Source organism: Acomys russatus, chromosome 1, assembly GCF_903995435.1.
Source record: "Acomys russatus chromosome 1, mAcoRus1.1, whole genome shotgun sequence".
NCBI classification, from domain to species: Eukaryota; Metazoa; Chordata; class Mammalia; order Rodentia; family Muridae; genus Acomys; species Acomys russatus.
The window spans coordinates 54,243,019-54,262,066 of record NC_067137.1 but is presented as its reverse complement, the minus strand read 5'-3'; the positions used below and the strand labels follow the sequence as shown (position 1 = coordinate 54,262,066).

Below are 19,048 nucleotides of genomic sequence, written 5' to 3'. Positions count from 1 at the left end.
GAAGTCGGCTTTAACAAGGTGGGAAAGTGGCAGAGTGTCATCTGCGGGCTGCACCTACTACTGCTGCATTACAGAGCACGCAGTGATCAACTACGAGACGTTATACATATTCAACCACGTTTGTAGTTGCTTGATTTGCAAATGAGGCTAGCTATCTGGTATCTTACTCTGTGTGTGTGTTTGTGTATGTGTGCACAAGCACATATGTGATCATGTGTGCACATGTGACAGTGCATAGGCATTTGTATGTGTAATGTACATACATGTGCAGGGCAAAGTAAACCTCCAGTGTCAAGTGTTAGTTGTCAGAGACTGTTTACATTTTTTAAAAAATGTGTGGTAGGGTTTTTCATTGACTTAGAACTGTCCAAGTTAGCTAGGGTGGCTGGCCAGTGAACCCCAGCCTCCCCAACACTGGTTTTTTGTTGTTATTGTCATTTCAGTTTGGACTCTGGGGATTAAACTCGGGTCCTCAATCATGTAGCAAAAGCACTTAACCAATGCAGCCATGCCCACATCTACTTATCCAGTGTCCCAACAGGGAATAACAATGGCCCAGCTTATGAAAAACAGATTACATTCACCAAGCACATGTTCAAAAGTTGTCTTTAGTACTGTTTCTGTTGTTAATATAACTTCATTACATGTGGATATAACTGAATACTGTTATAAGGGTTAGATGTTATAAGAAACAAGGCAGCTCTAAAGAAATCATATATTATTTTTAAATAATAGCTATTATTTATACACAGAACAATATTTATCAAGTATTCAAAAGTTGAAGAAATTTTTTTAAAGATACAGAAAAAGAAATATCAGCCATTTATTCCATTGATTATATTTTTAGCCTTTTTTATTTATTTCTGCACAACTTACAAACTATGGGCCTATATTATTCACATTATCTACCTATCATATTTTTATTTTTTTCCTTTTACTTTATTTTTAAGACTAAGGTCCCAGCATATTACACAGGCTGGGCCAAAACTCCTGGGTTCCAGCAAATATCGTGTTTCCATTTGAGGAAAAGCTGACATTCTAGCTGTGTGCCATGGTGCACAAGTACCCACTGCACTTAAGCATATTTTACAACTCTGGATTATGCTATATACATGGAAGGCACATGCCTCTTGCCGTCCACATAGCAGCAACTTGAAACTTTGCTGTTTACAATAATGTTTTAAGCATAGCTAGTGAAAAGAGTCAATCTTCTGAAAGAAAAAAACTAAGACAGACAGATACAGAAGAAAATAGGATCCTTTTGTACCTAAATGAAAATAAAAACAGGAAAGGGAGGGCAGAATTTGAGAACAAAACAAGAAGCAAGGATTTGTACCCCTGATGTCTCAGAAATTTCCTGAATTTGGTTGTAAATCTGAGTGATAAATTTACTTCTTTTCTTCAAATGGTGTAAATAACCTTCATTGAAAATAACAGTGAAGACCTCATTTTTTGGTCTGTCTCCAGTCTGTCTGTTGCAGGAGTCTGAACTGGTACCTGCTGAATGCTCTCTTGTGTTGTCTGTCCCTGTGGCTGTGTACCTAACAAAGGGCTTTGCTGGGTTTGGAACAGATCAGAAATGGTCACATAGGAAAGGAGAAAACAAAAAGCTTAGATTTTGACTGCAATTCTACAAGCTAAAACTCCTGTGATCCAACAAGATTTAGCCCAACACTGGACCAATTAACAAATGCTACTCACTTTAACCCACATTCCTAAGTAAAGAACTTCCCTGTCAGCGTTAAGTCTACAGTGGACCCCGTCACTGGAGACCTTCCTAAGCAGAGTGGAATCCACTATCATCAGCCATTTATTTGTGGTTATGTAGCCCCCCCCCCCGATATATCAGTACATAGTTCTTACTAAGCACCCGCATGTCTTTTAGCTTTATTTATCAAACCATGACAGAAATAACATTCTGTCACCAACACTGAACAAGACAACAATACAAAAGCATCCACTGTCCAATGTATAAAATCTATTCCTTTTTTTAAAATAGTAATTTAGTCTTGGCATCCCTTCTTGCTGACTACATTGAATTGATTGGCAAAGCTATCAATCAAGCATTAATTTATTTTACAAATGAATATCAAGTGCCCTACACACCGGAAAGAGCACTGGCTGTGCAAGCAGACAGAACTTGGTTGAAATGTTGGCCCCTCATTTAATAATGTGGGGACACTAAGCACCTTTTGACCATGTTTGTAAGTTGTTTAACGGGGATTAAAATATCTGCCTTTTATGAAGATGCTGTAAGTTTTAAACTTACAAACAACCCAGCCACTTAGGACAAACTCAGATTAAGCTAGAGCTCAACAAATGTTTTCTCTGTTTTGCTGTGCCATGGAGGGAGCTTAAAGACATAGCAAGGCAGTCTCTTTCTGAGAATATTACAAACTAAAATGGAAAAGGGACACAATCATAGAACTAATGTGAGATGAGAAGTGCCAAGTTGTTTAAAAAGTAAAATATGCTTCTGTATGTCCAGAAGAGGTCTTATCTACTAGGAATCACAATGGAAGTGACTTGCTACAGAATAGGCCGGCATGAGAGGGCAAGGATGGAGTAGACAGAGGAAAGAACATTACAAAGGAAAAGGAGAACCTGCAACAAAAAAATGACCATGCTGATGAGGAAGAAACAGCATCTAACACGCCTGACCACGGACACAATAGTAAGAATGACAAAAATGAAGTTCAGACCTCAGCTTTACTACATTGGATGAACTTTCCTAGACTCTGTGTAGGTATCAGACACTTTAATCCTCAGAGGAATCCTAGGAGGAGAGTAATATATATGCCAAGGTGCTGCCTAAGCTTCACGCCACTGATGACACTGCACACAGGCTCAGGGCACAGATCAGCAAGCAGGTAAGGACAAAGCCACGCTCCGGGCCCTGACCTTACAGGCTGCTCTCGGAGGAAAATACACAGGAGAATGGAATGGCTGCAAACATGTCTCAAATTAATAACTCCAGCTACTAAAGCCATGAAAAGTACATCCTAAGCTATTCTTATGTGATGAAGAAGGCAGATCTCAGTCAGCACGGTGTAAGGATTAATTATTCATTCACACACTTAAATTTCTTACAGGTAATTTTAATTATATTAATCACTCATTTGATAACTGCCATAATACGGATATGCAATATAAAGCATACATTCATTATGTGGTATGTTCGCAGTGTGCAATTTTTATTACTATGAACACCCTGTAAGTGAAATGCAGAGAGAAGGAAGGGAGATAAAGAAGAAAGCACGAGTGAGGAAGAAAGAAAGAGTGAACAGAACAAGCAGATTTGTCAGTCACCCACAGAGGACAGAGCTGAGAAATGCTCAGGAGCTGAGGCGTCCTACCTCTGGCTCCCTTATAGCACCTATGTGCAGTATTTTAAACAAGTCTCTTCCCTTGTAGTACAGTGGCTCTCAATCTTTCTAATGTTGCGACCCTTTAATATGACTCCTCACGTTGTGGTGACCCCCAAGCATACATTATTTTCGTTGCTACTTCATAACTGTAATTTTGAAACTGTTATGAATTATAACATAAATATTTGAATTGCAGAATATTAGACATGTAACCCTTGCGAAAGGTCATTTGACCCCCAAAATAGGTGTGGCTCACAAGTTGAGAACCACTATTCCAGAACATTCAATTTCCATGATATTGTAATTCATTTCTAATGACCACAAACTATTTCAAGATATCTAGTGGCCTAAAATCTTTAGCCACCTACCCCTGGATGTCTTGATACAGTACTCGATCACAGAGGGGACACCTATTGATATTGCATTGAATGGCTGTCCTCCCTGGTAAGTTAAGAAACTTCACAAATACACATTGATTCCAAGCTGGAAACTATAGCCAAAGAGAGCTCCTCTCATCTTCATTCATGGCTAGAGCTATTCTCTCCTCTCTAAAGAAATCTCATTTGTAATGCCCTATGAGATCACACTTAAAGACAGGTACAATATACTTTTGATTTATCATGTACCTACATTAAAAGAGCAATCTCACTTCTTACATCTGAAAATACAGTAGTAGTTTAGTAAAAACAATTTTCTAGGAAATTATTATATATAAGGCAGCTTTTGAAATAGTATTCAATCCTAACTATAAAAAATTTTCATTAACTCAAGAATAAGCTTGGTTTCAAAGCATTTTATGTGATTATTAGTTTTTTATTATTATTTTAAAATTATTTTTTCATGTTTGAGCCTCTGAGCCTCATACTCAATAATATATAATAATAAAATAATAATATATAATATGCTCACACATTCATTTCAGGAGCATATTATAATCAATGGATTATTATAATCAGCAGATTACTGGATTTGTGTTATATAGTTAATACCAATCAATATAAATAATTATCAGGAGAATACATTATTCTTATATATATCAAGACAAAATATTATCAGGATAATATAAATGGGATTTTTTTCAAATAGTTGTTATGATTATAACACAATTCTTCTCTGTATATAAGTAGACTCTATGAATATTAAAATGACTACAAAGATTCAGGATGTTTCAACTAGAAAAAGTAAAATTAAGGGGCTATTAAGTTATACGAGATGCACTCCAACCTAACAGCCCCACACTCACCATCCTCCCACACCTCCAAGTGGAGGCTCAAGTACCTGTAAGTGTCTGGGAAGAGGATACCAATCAGAAGTAGGTGTCGTTTGGCCAACGAAGGAGCCACTTTTGTTTAGAACTCATTCTTTTCAAAGAGGTTAGAGCTATGAGTTATTTATTAAAATAACAATATTCTGAGAAACACCTACAATATCAGCACTCAAAGTGCCTAGGCAGAAGGTGAAGCCCCTGACTCAATCAACCAACTAATCAATAAACAAATAACTAAAACATTCACGGCTCCCCCCGCCCCCCCCCCCCCCCCCCCCCGCCACCCCGTCCCGTCCCCCCCCCCCCCATGCCCCTGGAAAAAAACCTACAACATGAAAATGTTTGTTAGCCAAAGACAATGCTTCCGGTCATATGGTTATGATATAGAATATTAGCCTAAGTCACCTTAATAAACACATTAAGGGACAATTAGCAATTAGGTGCCAAGGCTTTGTTATCATCACCTCCACAGCTCCGCCCCCCTCCACCCCACCCCCGCTGCTCCCCCCCACAAGTAAATCTAGTAAATGCCATTTCCTTTTCCTCCACTAGAGGGAAGTCTTTCAAAGCAAGGGCTACACTCTCAGATAATGCAGCTTTTGACCTGTTGAAAATTGATTCCATATTCCACTCCTCTCAAGAGGTTTCTCCAGTATACTGTAGGTAAAACATGCCTTTACATGCTTCTACTTGTCATAGGTGTTCTTGAACTGAACACATTACTGTGTTGCTATGGTTTCTTGTATAAATATTCAAATTAGTTTACATACAATGCCTATCTAGAATATTTCCTGGTGAAATAGCCATTAGAAGTTGATAGCCTTATGAATGAAAAGAAATAATTTTAAGTGTTCAATTTGTTATAGTGGAAAACATTCTCGAGTAATAAATCATACATCTGAAACACACACATGGGTATGCACATACACACACATGGACATACACACAAGCAATGCTACATACATATCCAATGTGTGGTATCAGATTTGTTGTACCACATATCAAGCAGTAGTTATAATTGAAAAAGTTTATTTTGTAAATGCTTGCCCTTACATACCATTGCTGTGGATTTTGGAGAAGCAAATATTTCTTGTAATTTAAAAAAATCTGGCTAGTGCATCTAAGAAATGTCATTGTAAAACCTAAACAAACAAACAAACAAAAAACAAAAGGAAGGAAGGACAGAGAGAGAGAGAGAGAGAGAGAGAGAGAGAGAGAGAGAGAGAGAGAGAGGACGCTATTAGCTGCACGCACATAGGCTAATTTAAGTAGGACCTATAGGGAAGCAAACAGCCGGCAGAAGAGCTGCAGGCTGCTCTCCTTAAATATAAAGCCACTGCTAAACTTCACAGAGAGGGCGTCAGAGTCGCTACCAAGTGTTTTAATATTCAGGAAATCCTTATTCATAAATGTTTCCTGTCTGTTCTCAGAGCAAAAAAATCCCACAGTTTCTCTAAATGACTGATAACACCCCAAATGGGAAAACTTGTTGAAAAATCACTGTACATTTCTCCAAAAGAAAAAAAAAGGGGGGGAGGGGAAGTGGGGGGAGAAAATGATTCCAAGAAAAAATATGCAAGCCTGTTTCATTTATTTGTACCCTAAGCAGCGCTGTCATAGGACAGACAGGCTGCTTCAGCCAACCAGGCTGGAGCAGCTGCGAGTGCTACATCTTGGCAGTCTGAAGCGATTGGCTCCTCTCTGGGGAGCGGAGGGTGTTCGGTTATTAATGACCGCTGAGCAGGCAGCACCATGTCAGTGTGACAACTGATCTGGTGAACGATGCACCACTAACCACCATGGAAACAAGGAGAAATAAAACCAGCTAGCAGGATCTCTCTTCACTGGATTGAGAGCCTCAGCCTGCTGCCGGAGAGAGTTGCAGACAAAATAAGGAATCCTGGCTGCAGGCTTCTGCCTTCCTTTATATTTTAGGGTAAAAAAAGAGATACCATTTCTTGCATGTGTGCATATCTGTAGTATATAATTGTGTGTACTTTATTACACATGCATATGCACCTATTTATACTGGGGCAAGAAGACAGCCATGTGATTATCTCAACCAAGGGACTGAGCAAGGAGGGACACCGGAGGAGGGCTATCCCTGCATCTGCTAACGTAAGGTAAGTTTAAAATATACCTCTCTATTTAAATGTTCTCTATTTCGTGTTTTGTTGATGCCTGTGTTTTTACACTGCAATTCTCCTTTGATGTTTCCCCCTTGCCTGAATTCTAATGGCATTTTTCTTTGCATTTCACTTTTGAGTGAACATGCAAACCCCTCTGGCTCTGTGTGTGCCTAGCTGTGTTCATGGGATTCTCAACCAGGCATTTTACTAGCTTGAATGCCCATCTGAGGATGTGAGTGGGAGAGAAAAAGCAGTGCTGGGGGAGGAGAAAGAGGAGGGAGAGGGAAGAGAAGGGGACTGAGGGGAGACGAGAAAAGGACCTAGAGAGAGTCAGGGAGAGAAGAGGGCAGGGAGACAGAGAAGAAGAGAGAACCAGAGAGACTGAGATGGAAAGATCGGGGGTCCTTTTCTTTCACAGGTCTTGTAGTGAAAAGCAGATCACTCACGGTTCTGTGTTTTGAAGCCAGTAAGGTGTTTTTACCCCCCTACCCCAGGGGATGGAGATTAAGGGGAATGCTGCTGTATGTCAGGAGTGAAGGGCACCAGGCAGAGTAGCAGATTGAGCATATCAAAAACAGTTATTGAATTTCTGCCAGGCTACATCTTCCCAATTGTGGTAAATGACTTCCCTTTAATAACATCCCATCCCCTTGCCGGTCTGAAGGGACAGTGCAAACGCCTGATGGCTAACGCTGCCCAAGAAGCTGCCATGCTAGTTAAAAGGACCCTATGAACCAGAAGAGTTCTAATCTTCTTTGGTAATTAACAGGATCACAGTAGGATGGCTTCAAAGTACATTTCCTATTTACGGGGATTGTTTGTTCAGACCAACTGTAATATTCCCTTTGCTCTTACAGAGCTGGACGCCTTAATTCGGCTCTAATTTATTCGTTTTTAACAATATGTCCTTGTTTCAGTGCCTCTAATTTTAGTGAAAGCAAGCTATGAACATAAGTGAGAATTTTCCGAGTTTTTGGGAAAGGAGACAGTGTAAGAAATAAAAAGAGAAGTCAACATTTAAAATACCTATCAGGACAAATATTCCTTGTGCTCCGAGTTCCTCGTCTTCAGTTCCAGAAGCAATGCCTTTGAGACAGAATTACTGTCAGTCAAGTCTGAGCATCCATGTAGTGATGATTCATGGAGTACTCCGTGAACTGATTTTTACTTCCAGTCTTGCAAGTGGAAGCCAGCTACTTAGAACATGCTTTCAAAGCAACGCCACCAATTGAGGATGGCTGTGGAAACCTTCAGTGCCCCTGCTAATGGGTCCTGTGGAGACGTTAAAACAAGCCCCGCATTTATATTTCCTCTGCTGGAGCTCTTTCCTCTCTTCTCTTAGTTCAACACACAGTTAATGGAGTCTGTTGCTTTGAAACTGAGTGCTATTCTTTTCCCAAACTCTGTTTTCAGACTTACTGGTTTCCTACTTTGTAATAGAAGCCAGAACTGAAAGACAATAAGCAGCCACTTAGATCCTGCCACCTTCCCATAAATGTGTCAAAAACCGAGTCAGTTTACAATATGTAACGCTCGGAGTCAGTTAATTCCAGCGACCTTTGTAAACGGCGACAATAAAGCAGCCTGACAATCTGCCGGTGCCTTCGATTTTCCCTCTGTGAAATGAACAAGTTTCAGGAAAGGGTTCCTGCTCAGAGTGAAAAATGAAAGGAGCTGAAGCATCAGCTAGCAATATTGGCAGCCTGGCTTGCGCTGCCTGCGACGCCACATGCAATCTATACAAAAAACACAATGATTTATTGCTGGGAGGAAAGCTGTTGCATTTGCTTTTCTTCTATTCATTACAAGTGCTGCTGTTGAAACAGATTGGATCCGTTATTTTGAGGTAGCACCTAACTTCCTGAGCGAGAGAGGAGGCTGGGAGGAGATGCACAGCTCCCCATCTCAAACGCCTTTATAACGTAGCATTGCAGTATGGATTTCAGCTTTCACCCAGACCCTTTCCTGGGAAACTTTTCATACCAAACAGATACATCCTTAAATCTTACCCTGCCTAATTTTAAATCACAATCAATAACAGCCAAGAACAGCGGGTTCACTGTTTAACCTTAGAAACGCTCGTGTACACATTTTGTTTATCAGCAGTACCCTCTTGGATCTGAAAAATCCTGGCACTTCAGGCCCTGGGTGGTGTCAAAATGTACCAGTGAGTTTGGTGAGATGGTGACCCACCTGTGCTGGGTGACAGGCACACAGGCATACCTGGAAGACTTTGCCACCTATACTCTCACCAGTTATGAAGCAGTATTTGAAATGATAGCTTTGTGGCAAGGCAAGCCACTAAGGGCCATCTTTTCAGGGTGCTGTTTGTCACAGGCAAAGTGCTAAGTTCGAATGCTGATGAATAGGTGTAATTTTTCTTTAGTGGCTGTAGTTGTTGCTGCTGTTAATGGTTTAATAAAGTGATTACCTGTTTTCTAGGGCAGCAATTTAAGAAGGATGAAAAAGGTGATTAGTTTACAAATCACAAATGTCCTCACCGATTCTTTGTTCCTATTTTTTATACTTCCTGCTTCTGCCCCCAAATTGGTCTCAAGTTGCAATTTCTCCTTGCTCTTTTGTTTCCCTTGCTCTGGGATAAACTTGCTGTTTACCATAACCTTGATGCTCACTCACCACCATGCAGTTGATCAGGAAGGTTTGTAGGCCAGAGAATATTTTAAAGTTAAATGTTATTGCTGAGCGGATGGATCTGAAGATCATTAGAAGGAAGCTACCAAGATTGTAAAAAATGTACCCCTACTAAGTAACCATGTCCCAAAAGAAAAATTGAATTTAAGAGTATATGGTTCTAACTTATCTTAAGGAACACTTAACGGCTGTGGACCACTGAAATAATCTTCATGGTTTGGGTTTTGAGTGTTGAGCTATTTATGAATTGCTTCTTTGATATACAAAAGTAAGCACAGCCATAAATACTAAATACATCAATAAAATGTATCCACATTGTCAACACAGAGCTCTCGTACTGGCTATAGAAGGAAGACTTAGGAAAACTTCAGTGGGTACAATCTTTACACAGGACAGCACAGAATCCCACCCCTTCTAAGAAGTAATATCTAGCAAGGAGAACCTTATGGTCACAGTGGTCCTTTGGTCACAGTGTAAAAGGAAATAAAATTCCAGTATGAAAAACTAGATGTTACCAATGGATGAGAAAAAGCAATATGGAGAATAAAAATGTTTCCTTTTAGCTGACAGAGGAGTGGAAGATCTCCAAAGATACTGTTTGCAAGTCAAACAATACAAGGTTAGTGAGGAGATTTTAACATTCATCTCAAATCTTGGTAAAGTACAGTATCTACCTGGCCATTTGCAAAGTTTGCATAATTGTAAAGTTTGCACACACCTGTTTGCTATCATATTTATTCATCTTTAGACCATAAGGAAGGGCTATTTTTTCTAAAGAGGCCATTAAGTATTTGAAAAATTCACACAGCTTCAGCATGGGAGAATGAAACACAGTATCTTCATAGACTAAGAGCATATTAGAATAAAAAGCAATTCACCTAATATATTCATTTGATGGGCAAAGAGGCCAGAGAATTTAACATTTTTATAATTATAATGAAATAAAGTGTCATTAGAGTTTGAATTTGCTCAGCTATTTGCTAGACAGTTCTAGAGAAAAAACCCTTTTTGGTTCATTCCAGTATTCAAAGTTGGCCTCCTCTGTCTCATAGAAAGATGCAGAGTATAAACCATTTAAAAACTGTTTATCCAGATAATAAAAGATTGTAGAAACAGAAGTCACCACCCAATAACGGTGATTACTTCAAACTGCCAGCTCCCATTTATACACAGGCCATTGTACTCTAAGGTGCGCCATACCGTTTAGAGTGTTCTCCAGCTGTTCAAACTCTTAGTAAGAACACAGTTCCCCTTTGCCTACGGATGTGGCTGCTAATTATAAGCTGTACGTCTTCCTAAGACTCCACAGTGCTTTTGCTTCAAATATTTCAAGATACCTAGGATTTCCCTCTCTCCTCACTGTCCTTCTTAGACCTCATGCCTAGCTTGCACAAGCCAATAGAAAACAATCTACCCCTTTCCCAATTCTCAACTGCTGGTTTCATTTTACAAGTGATAGCCCTTAGAAGAAGTGCCATTTCTCTACTTTTGCAGCTCATTTTTTTTTTATTTTTGTAAAAATTCTCTCTGTTTCTAAAATGCCCCCCACAATGTTTGATTTACATAATATTAATCAACAGACCCCCCCAAACTTTTGGGAAATTAAGAAGACTATTTTTTAAGTTTATTTTTATTTTTTTATTTTTTACATATACATTTATATTATTCCACATACATACAATAAACTACCTATAGCAAGAATAACCATGACACAATCAGGAATTACACAGATGTAAGAAGACTGTCATATATGGATAAGAATACAGTGGCTGTATATGTTTGCTTAGATCTCCATTGTTCACAAAGCACTTTTCCGCATTTGTCCCTCTGACCAACCCGGAAGGCTGGGCATAATAATGTTCATCTTCTAAGTGAGGTCGTGTTAGGAAAGGGACTTCCTTGGGTGATTAGGAGGTAGGAGTGCAGAACTCACTGCCACACCTGAAACTCCAGGGCCACCTTCCCTTCTTCACTAACTCCTTCATAGACCAGACCCTTCCTAGGCCTGTGTTTTCCACATGGTACCAAAGTAGATTTCCATGGGCTTCTGAAGACTAAAAACTACGTTTCTCAGCTGAAACTACAGTTTCGGAATGCCATGCCTGTGTTAAATAAGAAAAACAACCACTTAGTACCGACAGTGCTTGGCTGGGTGTAGGGCCATCCAGTGGAGCTTAACAGCCAATGGGGGGGGGCACATCACTGCAAGAAACTGATACTTTCCCCATATGGTAGGAGGGGGATGAGAGGGAAGTGATGTGGAGGATTTGATCAAAACATATTACATGCCTGTACGTGATTAAATCTTTAGAAAGAAATGCTCTTAAGGTGTTCTGCATGGAAATGATGGAAGTTTTGACTGTAGAAAATGTATAAGGGGTTTCATTTTCACTACAGTAAAATAAAAGAATGGATTTAGGTTTATGCATTTTTTTCTAAAACTATTGAACTAATAAAGAAAGCTAAACTGTTTCAGTAGATTCACTCTTTACAATAATTTTTCTATAATATGATACAGTCTCATAACAAAAACTGAGGCACTTAAATTACACTATCAACAAACTTGTAAGTTTACTTTTGTTAAGAAAATTAAAAAAGTCAAAACAGATATTCAAATCAAACATATATTGCCACCATATGACTCATATTTGTCTTTATAACTTTAGAATATTCATTCTCTTTATCGCCACATTTATATGCCTGAGAAATCCCGGCTTCTCAGAGCTTGCCCACAGTGTTTATGGGCTCTACCCCATTCTATTTTTATCCAAAGTGAGTCTCAGAAACACTGACTACTAAATATGTTCTGCAGAGTATTCAACACCTGCAGGACACAGGGGAGCACAGTGACCTTTGCTGAAAGTTCAGTAGTTATAGAGAATCGCTTCCCTATACAGCTAGGAAGATGGCATTATAATTCTTACAAAGGGCAAGGGGACAATGGCTTCATGCTGCAGGTGCCTAAGGCACTGAGAGCAAAACTACAGAGTAAAGAAAGGGTCCATCTTATGAGGCTCCTTCACCAAAGAAAAGCGAAGTAGGATGGGAAGAGCAAAACCACGTGAGCACCGCATGTGGAACAGAAATATATTCAAAGCACTCACAGACCTGGGGAGCGCTGGTCCTAGTAACTTTCTCATGAAAAATATAAACTAAGTCATTCATTATAAGATATGAGCTAAGACTTTATACACCCAACAAGTTAATTTGCTATGTGAATAGCTGAATGGCTTCAATTCCCAAATATATCATTTATATTTGCTCCTCTGACTGCAGTTTATCACCCACACATTTCTTTACGCACAATCCAGCTGCTGAGTGCCACAGGTGATGTTCAGCCACCTCTTTAAAACCAGTGAGCCTGTTGCCAAAACACCATTTCCTTAATCATTTACTTTCTTGTCAAGGAGCAAACAAATTCCACTTTCATTTCAAAGTCCCAATTTTCATTTGCACTTTGCTGTAATAAAACAAAATGATCAAAGAAATGAAGGATTAAAATAAATATTATGGAATAAATTATATAAGTAGAACACCTGTAGGTTCAAACTACATAATTTCTCTTAGACAGTGCTCTATTGACTCGGGCAACGGCTGTGATATTAGCAATGTTCATTTGTTAACACCGTCCTGTGTGTGACAGACACTGCAGCCAAGTCCTTACTCAATGCTCACAACAGCCACATGAAATGTTATTATTGATTCCATTCTATAAATGACTAAAACAAGGCTTAGAAAAGAAAAGTGATATAACAATTAAAGACAGATCAGGAATAGGAGCCTAAGTCGGCGTGACTCTACAAAACACGCATTTGTGTCATATAGGTCAAGCTTGCCTCCCAGTGATGCAACTAATTCTAAATGGCCCTTCTGGCATGAGGTGGCTCAGCAAACTACACGGTTTCTCATTTTGTATCCCACTCAAGCAAAGAAGCTCTTTGCTGCTGCACTCAGTCATACACTTTTTTTTTTAAGAGTCAAAACAGATATTCTCGATACCTGTTTTAGGTATCTCTATATAGGTAACTGTTGATATCCACTAGATTGATTGGACTGAGATTTATAATTCAGGCCACACAGTTATATTCCTTCTCATTTTGTAAGCAGCATTCAATATACTTCTCACCTGAGATCACACGGTATAGCAATGGCACAAAGAAAAAATGCAAATCTTAGCTCCAGTGTCTTAAATTCCAATATAGATTGATAGTAATCCCACCAAGGGTTTAATCTCAATCTGTTGACACTTCGTCTTCTTGCATTCTCTTTTAAACTAAAGAAGGTAAAAAATAATTCTGAATAAAACCACTGAAGCAAAGGCATCAGTTCTCAATGAAGCTGATTGATCCTTCCCAGTGTCAATAACCTGCTGGCACTGTAGAGTTAACTAAGAGAAGTCGTCATTTAGTTTTCAAAGTGAACTCTAAACCAAATCTAAAACTTCATCAGAAATCATCTACACTGGTTTTTGGTAAAACTTCTGAGCTTCTCATTATGACCCTCCATCAAAGGCTATAAGGGGAGTCCTTCAACTTCCCTGTCCTAGAAAAGATAAATGAGAAATGTAAAAATGTTTCTGAGGAGAGTTCTGAGGAAAACCACTTGCCACCATGCCTGACAATTGAATCTGACCCCTAAAACTCACTTGGTAGAAGGAAGAAAACTGATTGTCATAATATTTGTCATCCTCCAGTGACTATGAAAAGAATGCATAGCCACATAGATTGTGTTATGAGAATGGAAATACATTTTAAGATTTAACTAGTTAGACAAATGAAAAACAAAATTCAATTATCTAAAATGTTTAATTCTGAAGCAATAAAATAGTCTGGCACACCACTACCACCTAGCCAAAATTACATAAAAGTCGTGTATTTATTAAAATTATTATATTTATTTACTCTTTACGTTGTGTCCATGTGTGCATGTGAGTGGGAGTGGCATAAGTGTGCACATGTGGAAATCGAATAAACACCTGTTGGAATCACTTCTCTCCTTCCATCCCATGAGCTTCAGGTTTGGTAGCAAGCTTCCTTACCCCTGCTCCAGGTCATCTTGCTTGCTCAACATGAATAATTTTTAATTAAAAACTTTTTTTTTTGTTTTTCAATACAACATTTCTCTGTGTAGCCTTGACTGTCCTGGACTCACTTAGTAGACCAGGCTGGCCTCGAACTCACAGAGATCTGCCTGCCTCTGCCTCCCAGAATGCTGGGATTACAGCTATGCACCACCACTCCTGACTTAATTAAAATCTTTTAATAGCATATTTCCTGCTACTTCTTGTATTTATTTATAACAGTGGATGGGGAGGGAGGAGAAAGAGCAGGGTTGGGCAGCACAGATTCAAAACCCTGGCTAAGCTCTATATAGACCTCATCTCTCCATGAGGGAGCTGAGGCTCCACATGGATAAATGGCCCTGCAAATTCATTCAGTGGCTATGGCCTGATTTCAACCTTTTATATTGACTGAAAACCCATATACACTGAAGAAGAATGCTATTGTTCTGTGTCAGTGATGGTTTTAGGAATAGGCCAATGTTCTTCTTTGGGAAGTAGTTTTCGCAGATATTTCCAATAATAGACACACAGTCTTCAGTTCTTCAGCAAAGAGCTTACACAACAGTTAGTAAATCATTATCATTTTGCCACATGATAAAACTTGAGCAATACAATCTTGTTTCATGAATAATGAACACTTAGTACAGTTCAACTAATTAAAACTTTCCATTTAAATATATGTATTAATCTGAACAACCATATAAGTGTAATATACACTAAAAGGATCACGGTTGAACTACGGAAGGACTTATGAACTTCTAAGATTTCTACAACATTTTAGAGAACAGAAGTTGAATTTAAAATAACTAAAGTTTTCTTGACCATAAATATCTTACAAATTGCATAAGAGAACAATGTTCTTAACTTATTTTACTCCTAAAAATGGCTCAGATTGGGAAATACTGCCAATTTTCTATTATTTTTCTATACTATGAATATCTGGAAAAGATGAGGAACAGTTCCAAATTTAAATGTGTCCCATAAATAATTTCCCAGATCTAGAATGGGAACTCTTCTCCTGGGCCAACACAAATTCTTTCAGCATACTGCGCTAGAGGTGCTAATCTACTCATCTGTAAACTTCACTTAAGCATGAACCTTCCCAGGTCACATCATCATGCCTAACTATAGAGCAACGTATGGCCCCATGTTTTTGTTTGGTAGTGACTTCTATGTATCTCTGAAGGCAGACATATTCTAACACAAGGCACTACTTGGCCATTCATTGAAAATGGCTTTTCATTTTAGTTGACAAACGTGGATACACTCATACTTAATGTATATCAGTAAGTGCTAAATGTACCACAGCAAATAGACTAGAATGTTTTTATTGATAGTGATTCTATCAAACTCTCTGGATAACTTTATTTGAATGTCGACTTTCAGAAACTCTGAGAGTAAGACCTTAGAAGCTCTAGTGAATTTCTGCAAGAATAAAATCATAAGCAGTAAATAGCTAACAGATCTGCCTTTGCCGTTCTATTCTCTGCCAAGTAAAGCTTTTGTAATATGTGAAAATTGCTTGAGTTTATAGAGATGATGGATATAATAGATATACCATGTTGTATTTTCCCCAAAAATACACCCCTCAGAAGAGAGTGTGACTAAATGAATTACAGGTTTTGCCATAAGAGATCAGATTAAATTTAGTCAACTGGTCATAAGACCAGACGGTGGTAAATATGGTCCAGCTCTGCTCTCCCCAGTCAAGAGAATAGACCACTCATCTTTTCTGGCTGTCAGATGGGGTCTGCCAGGAACTGGATGCCATGTCGTTAAAAGAAGCATCTCAAATGGAAAAAAATCACTTTTGCCCGTGGGTTTCTGCACCCCCATTTCATACCTTGTTTCACATTCCACTTGGAAACCCACTGAGGGCTTCCAAAGCACCACCAAACTGACGAGTGAGTTCTACACCATCTGGAAGTTTGATTCCCAGTGCCACTGAATACAGAGTTTGAACTGGTCTAACAGAGCACACAATGACACTGTGAGAGTCATTTAGCCACTTGCTCATTGTGACCCCACTATTTAAAGAAACAACTGGAGCCAAAACCTCAGGTGATTCCACCCTGTCCTAGCAAGTATTTCACCAGATGTGAGCGTGAAGTTTCACAAAGTATAAATTACATTCTTTCTTTACCAAAGGTACGGAGAAACTCAGCAGGACATTCTCCATAAAAGATCCAGTAGTCCTGCAGTCTTGGCTGCTGGATTCTGGCAGAAGCTTATTGGCCAGCACAGTCACTTTTTATGATGTCTCTTTAGACTGGCATCTTACTGGCAGTAATACATTACTCTGCACTGATCAAGTTAATATTTCAAGTTTGCAGCTTTGAATGCATCCCAATGTATTTTCAGGGTGGAGATGTGGTAACAGAAGTGGCATTTGCCTCTGGCTTTGAGAATGTTCTTTTTTTTTTTTTTTTTTTTTTTTTTTGACAGGGTCTCTCTGTGTTAGCCTTGGCTGTCCTGGACTCACTTTGTTGGCTCTATCTCACAGCAATCCACCTACCTCTGCCTTTGCCTCCAGAGTACTGGGATTAAAGGCGTGTGCCACCACACCTAGCCAGAGAATTTTCCTTTTTTTAAACCAGGAAAACAAGACAAAAAAAGGGAGACATTACTATAGGAAAGTTCACAAGCAACTAATGCAACTGTAGAAACAACAGATTTTATACCTTACAAAGAAAACCTAGAATAAAACCATTTCTTTGTGTGATGCTAAGAGAATTTTCTATTACTCATGGACACCTTGGCTCAACTCCAAAGCCTTACATGGTACTGCTATGCCCAGTTAGAGGCTTTGAAGCACACATCCTGTAGGGACACTGTTTGTGATGACATGTGTCATTGCAGTTTTCAAACTTTTGCCAAAGTCAACCTGTAAGTTCCCTCCCAAAAGCAAACACAGTTGGGGATATTGAGCACTTACAACCCTGAGTGCTAAATTATTTTCTAAATTGCTGATGCTAACATGGTCTGTAATACCACGCAGGGTCTGTTTGTCGTTGGAACTTCACAAGAATGGGTTTCCTTTCTCTCACATATGTCTGCTTATTGGCACTGCTTGCAAATACTAAACAAAAGCATTCACATCAATAACAACAACTTCTGTAAGACCTTATTCTCTCTAGCTCAAGAAACAATACCCGCTCACGTCCAATAACCCAAAAATCCCTGGAGCACATTCTTGGAAGTTTATTGTTAATAATTGAATTTTACACTCCTATTCCTATACCAGCAAGCAAGCATGTGCCCACATGTAAACTTTCAAATGTATCTAAACAGTGGATACTTTTAAGACATCTGCTGACCGCTAAGGGTTATAAACTCTTGCCATGCTGAGCTGTAGCTGGTATCCAATTACTATTGTCTTTTAACACTTGTCTCAAGACTGCATAGACTGTAAGAGTTATTTACACAGAAATAATGAAGAAAAAGGCCTACTAGGCAAATAAATTCTGCAACTTTTTTGAAAATTGGAGACAAATGGCATCCAAGTAGCTCCGTTTGCTCTGCCAATTGTTACGACATCCCCATCACTACACTAAAGGCAAGGTACACCAGATTCCAATGAAGTAGCAATATTATGGAAGTAATGTTAATTTGATAATGACTGGCATTAGTGATGACTTCTAGCTTCAGGATGAATTTGTACTGAAAACAAAGATTTATATTTGAGAAATTTTAGGAGTGAGTATAGAACAATTTGGGGCACAGATAAGCAATACCCACAGAAGACATGTTTGAGACCAAAGGGACATTTCATTCTCAGAGCCCCAGCTAACTCTGGAGTCAGATTTATATCCATGTAATCTTTCTGAAAATCCAATTTGCTGGATAAATGACCCTCTGTTAAGGGACCACACTTCCTTCCTTATGCATAGAGTTAGATTATTTTTTCAGAATTGGAAATTATGACGTACCCAGTGGAGAAGAGACAATAGTTACATCAGTTTATTTCTTCAGTTCCCTATATGTCCTGACTCCATCACCGCAGCTCAGTTATTCATAAGTCAGTACTATCTTAAAGACTGACCGTTCATTTTATCACCTTATGTTGATGTTTTGTTCAGCAATGCCCTCACTTCCATTCCTTGATTCCAGTTTATATTTTTCTATTTAGTATGCTTATGCTATCACCATATCAATTATAAGAAAGGATGAGAGATATAAATGAAGTTACTAAGTGCAGTTGTCAACAGTCATGAGAAACCATGCCAAATAACATAAAAGTCTCACCACTACTCCATTACTTAGTCTGGTCTGGTTTTTGTTTTAGGAGAGAGGGCTAAAGATCGACTTTGAAATGAAGGAAAGCATATGATTGTTAGAAGGGATGACAAATACAGTATTTACTAAAGGAGCATAGAGAGGAGACAGTTATGGATTCCAGGTAAACTGTATGTTTCATTTATTCCAACTGTAAATATGTATAGAAAGAAACAGGCTCTCATTCCATTGGAGCATCAAGAAGTTTGACTCAAACATTGAATGTCCTAATTTCTCAGACATTTATATAAATAAGAAAACAAAGAAGAGAGGGAGGAGACAGCCTTATCCCTGT

General features: G+C 38.8%; 2 protein-coding genes across 9 annotated transcripts in view; one reads left to right on the top strand and one right to left on the bottom strand.

Annotated features, from left to right (window-relative positions):
- The window catches only part of Immp2l (inner mitochondrial membrane peptidase subunit 2), an 835,266-nt gene that overhangs the window by 412,555 nt on the left and 403,663 nt on the right, over nt 1-19,048 (bottom strand). The window lies entirely within an intron of this gene.
- Lrrn3 (leucine rich repeat neuronal 3) overlaps nt 6,277-19,048 on the top strand; it is a 34,433-nt gene continuing 21,661 nt past the window's right edge. The window contains exon 1 of one of the 2 annotated variants that reach the window (XM_051145136.1): nt 6,277-6,753. The gene's annotated coding sequence lies outside the window, so the exon portion shown is untranslated. Of the gene's footprint in view, nt 6,759-19,048 lie in introns of both variants that reach the window. The other variant, XM_051145127.1, reaches the window with a different exon arrangement.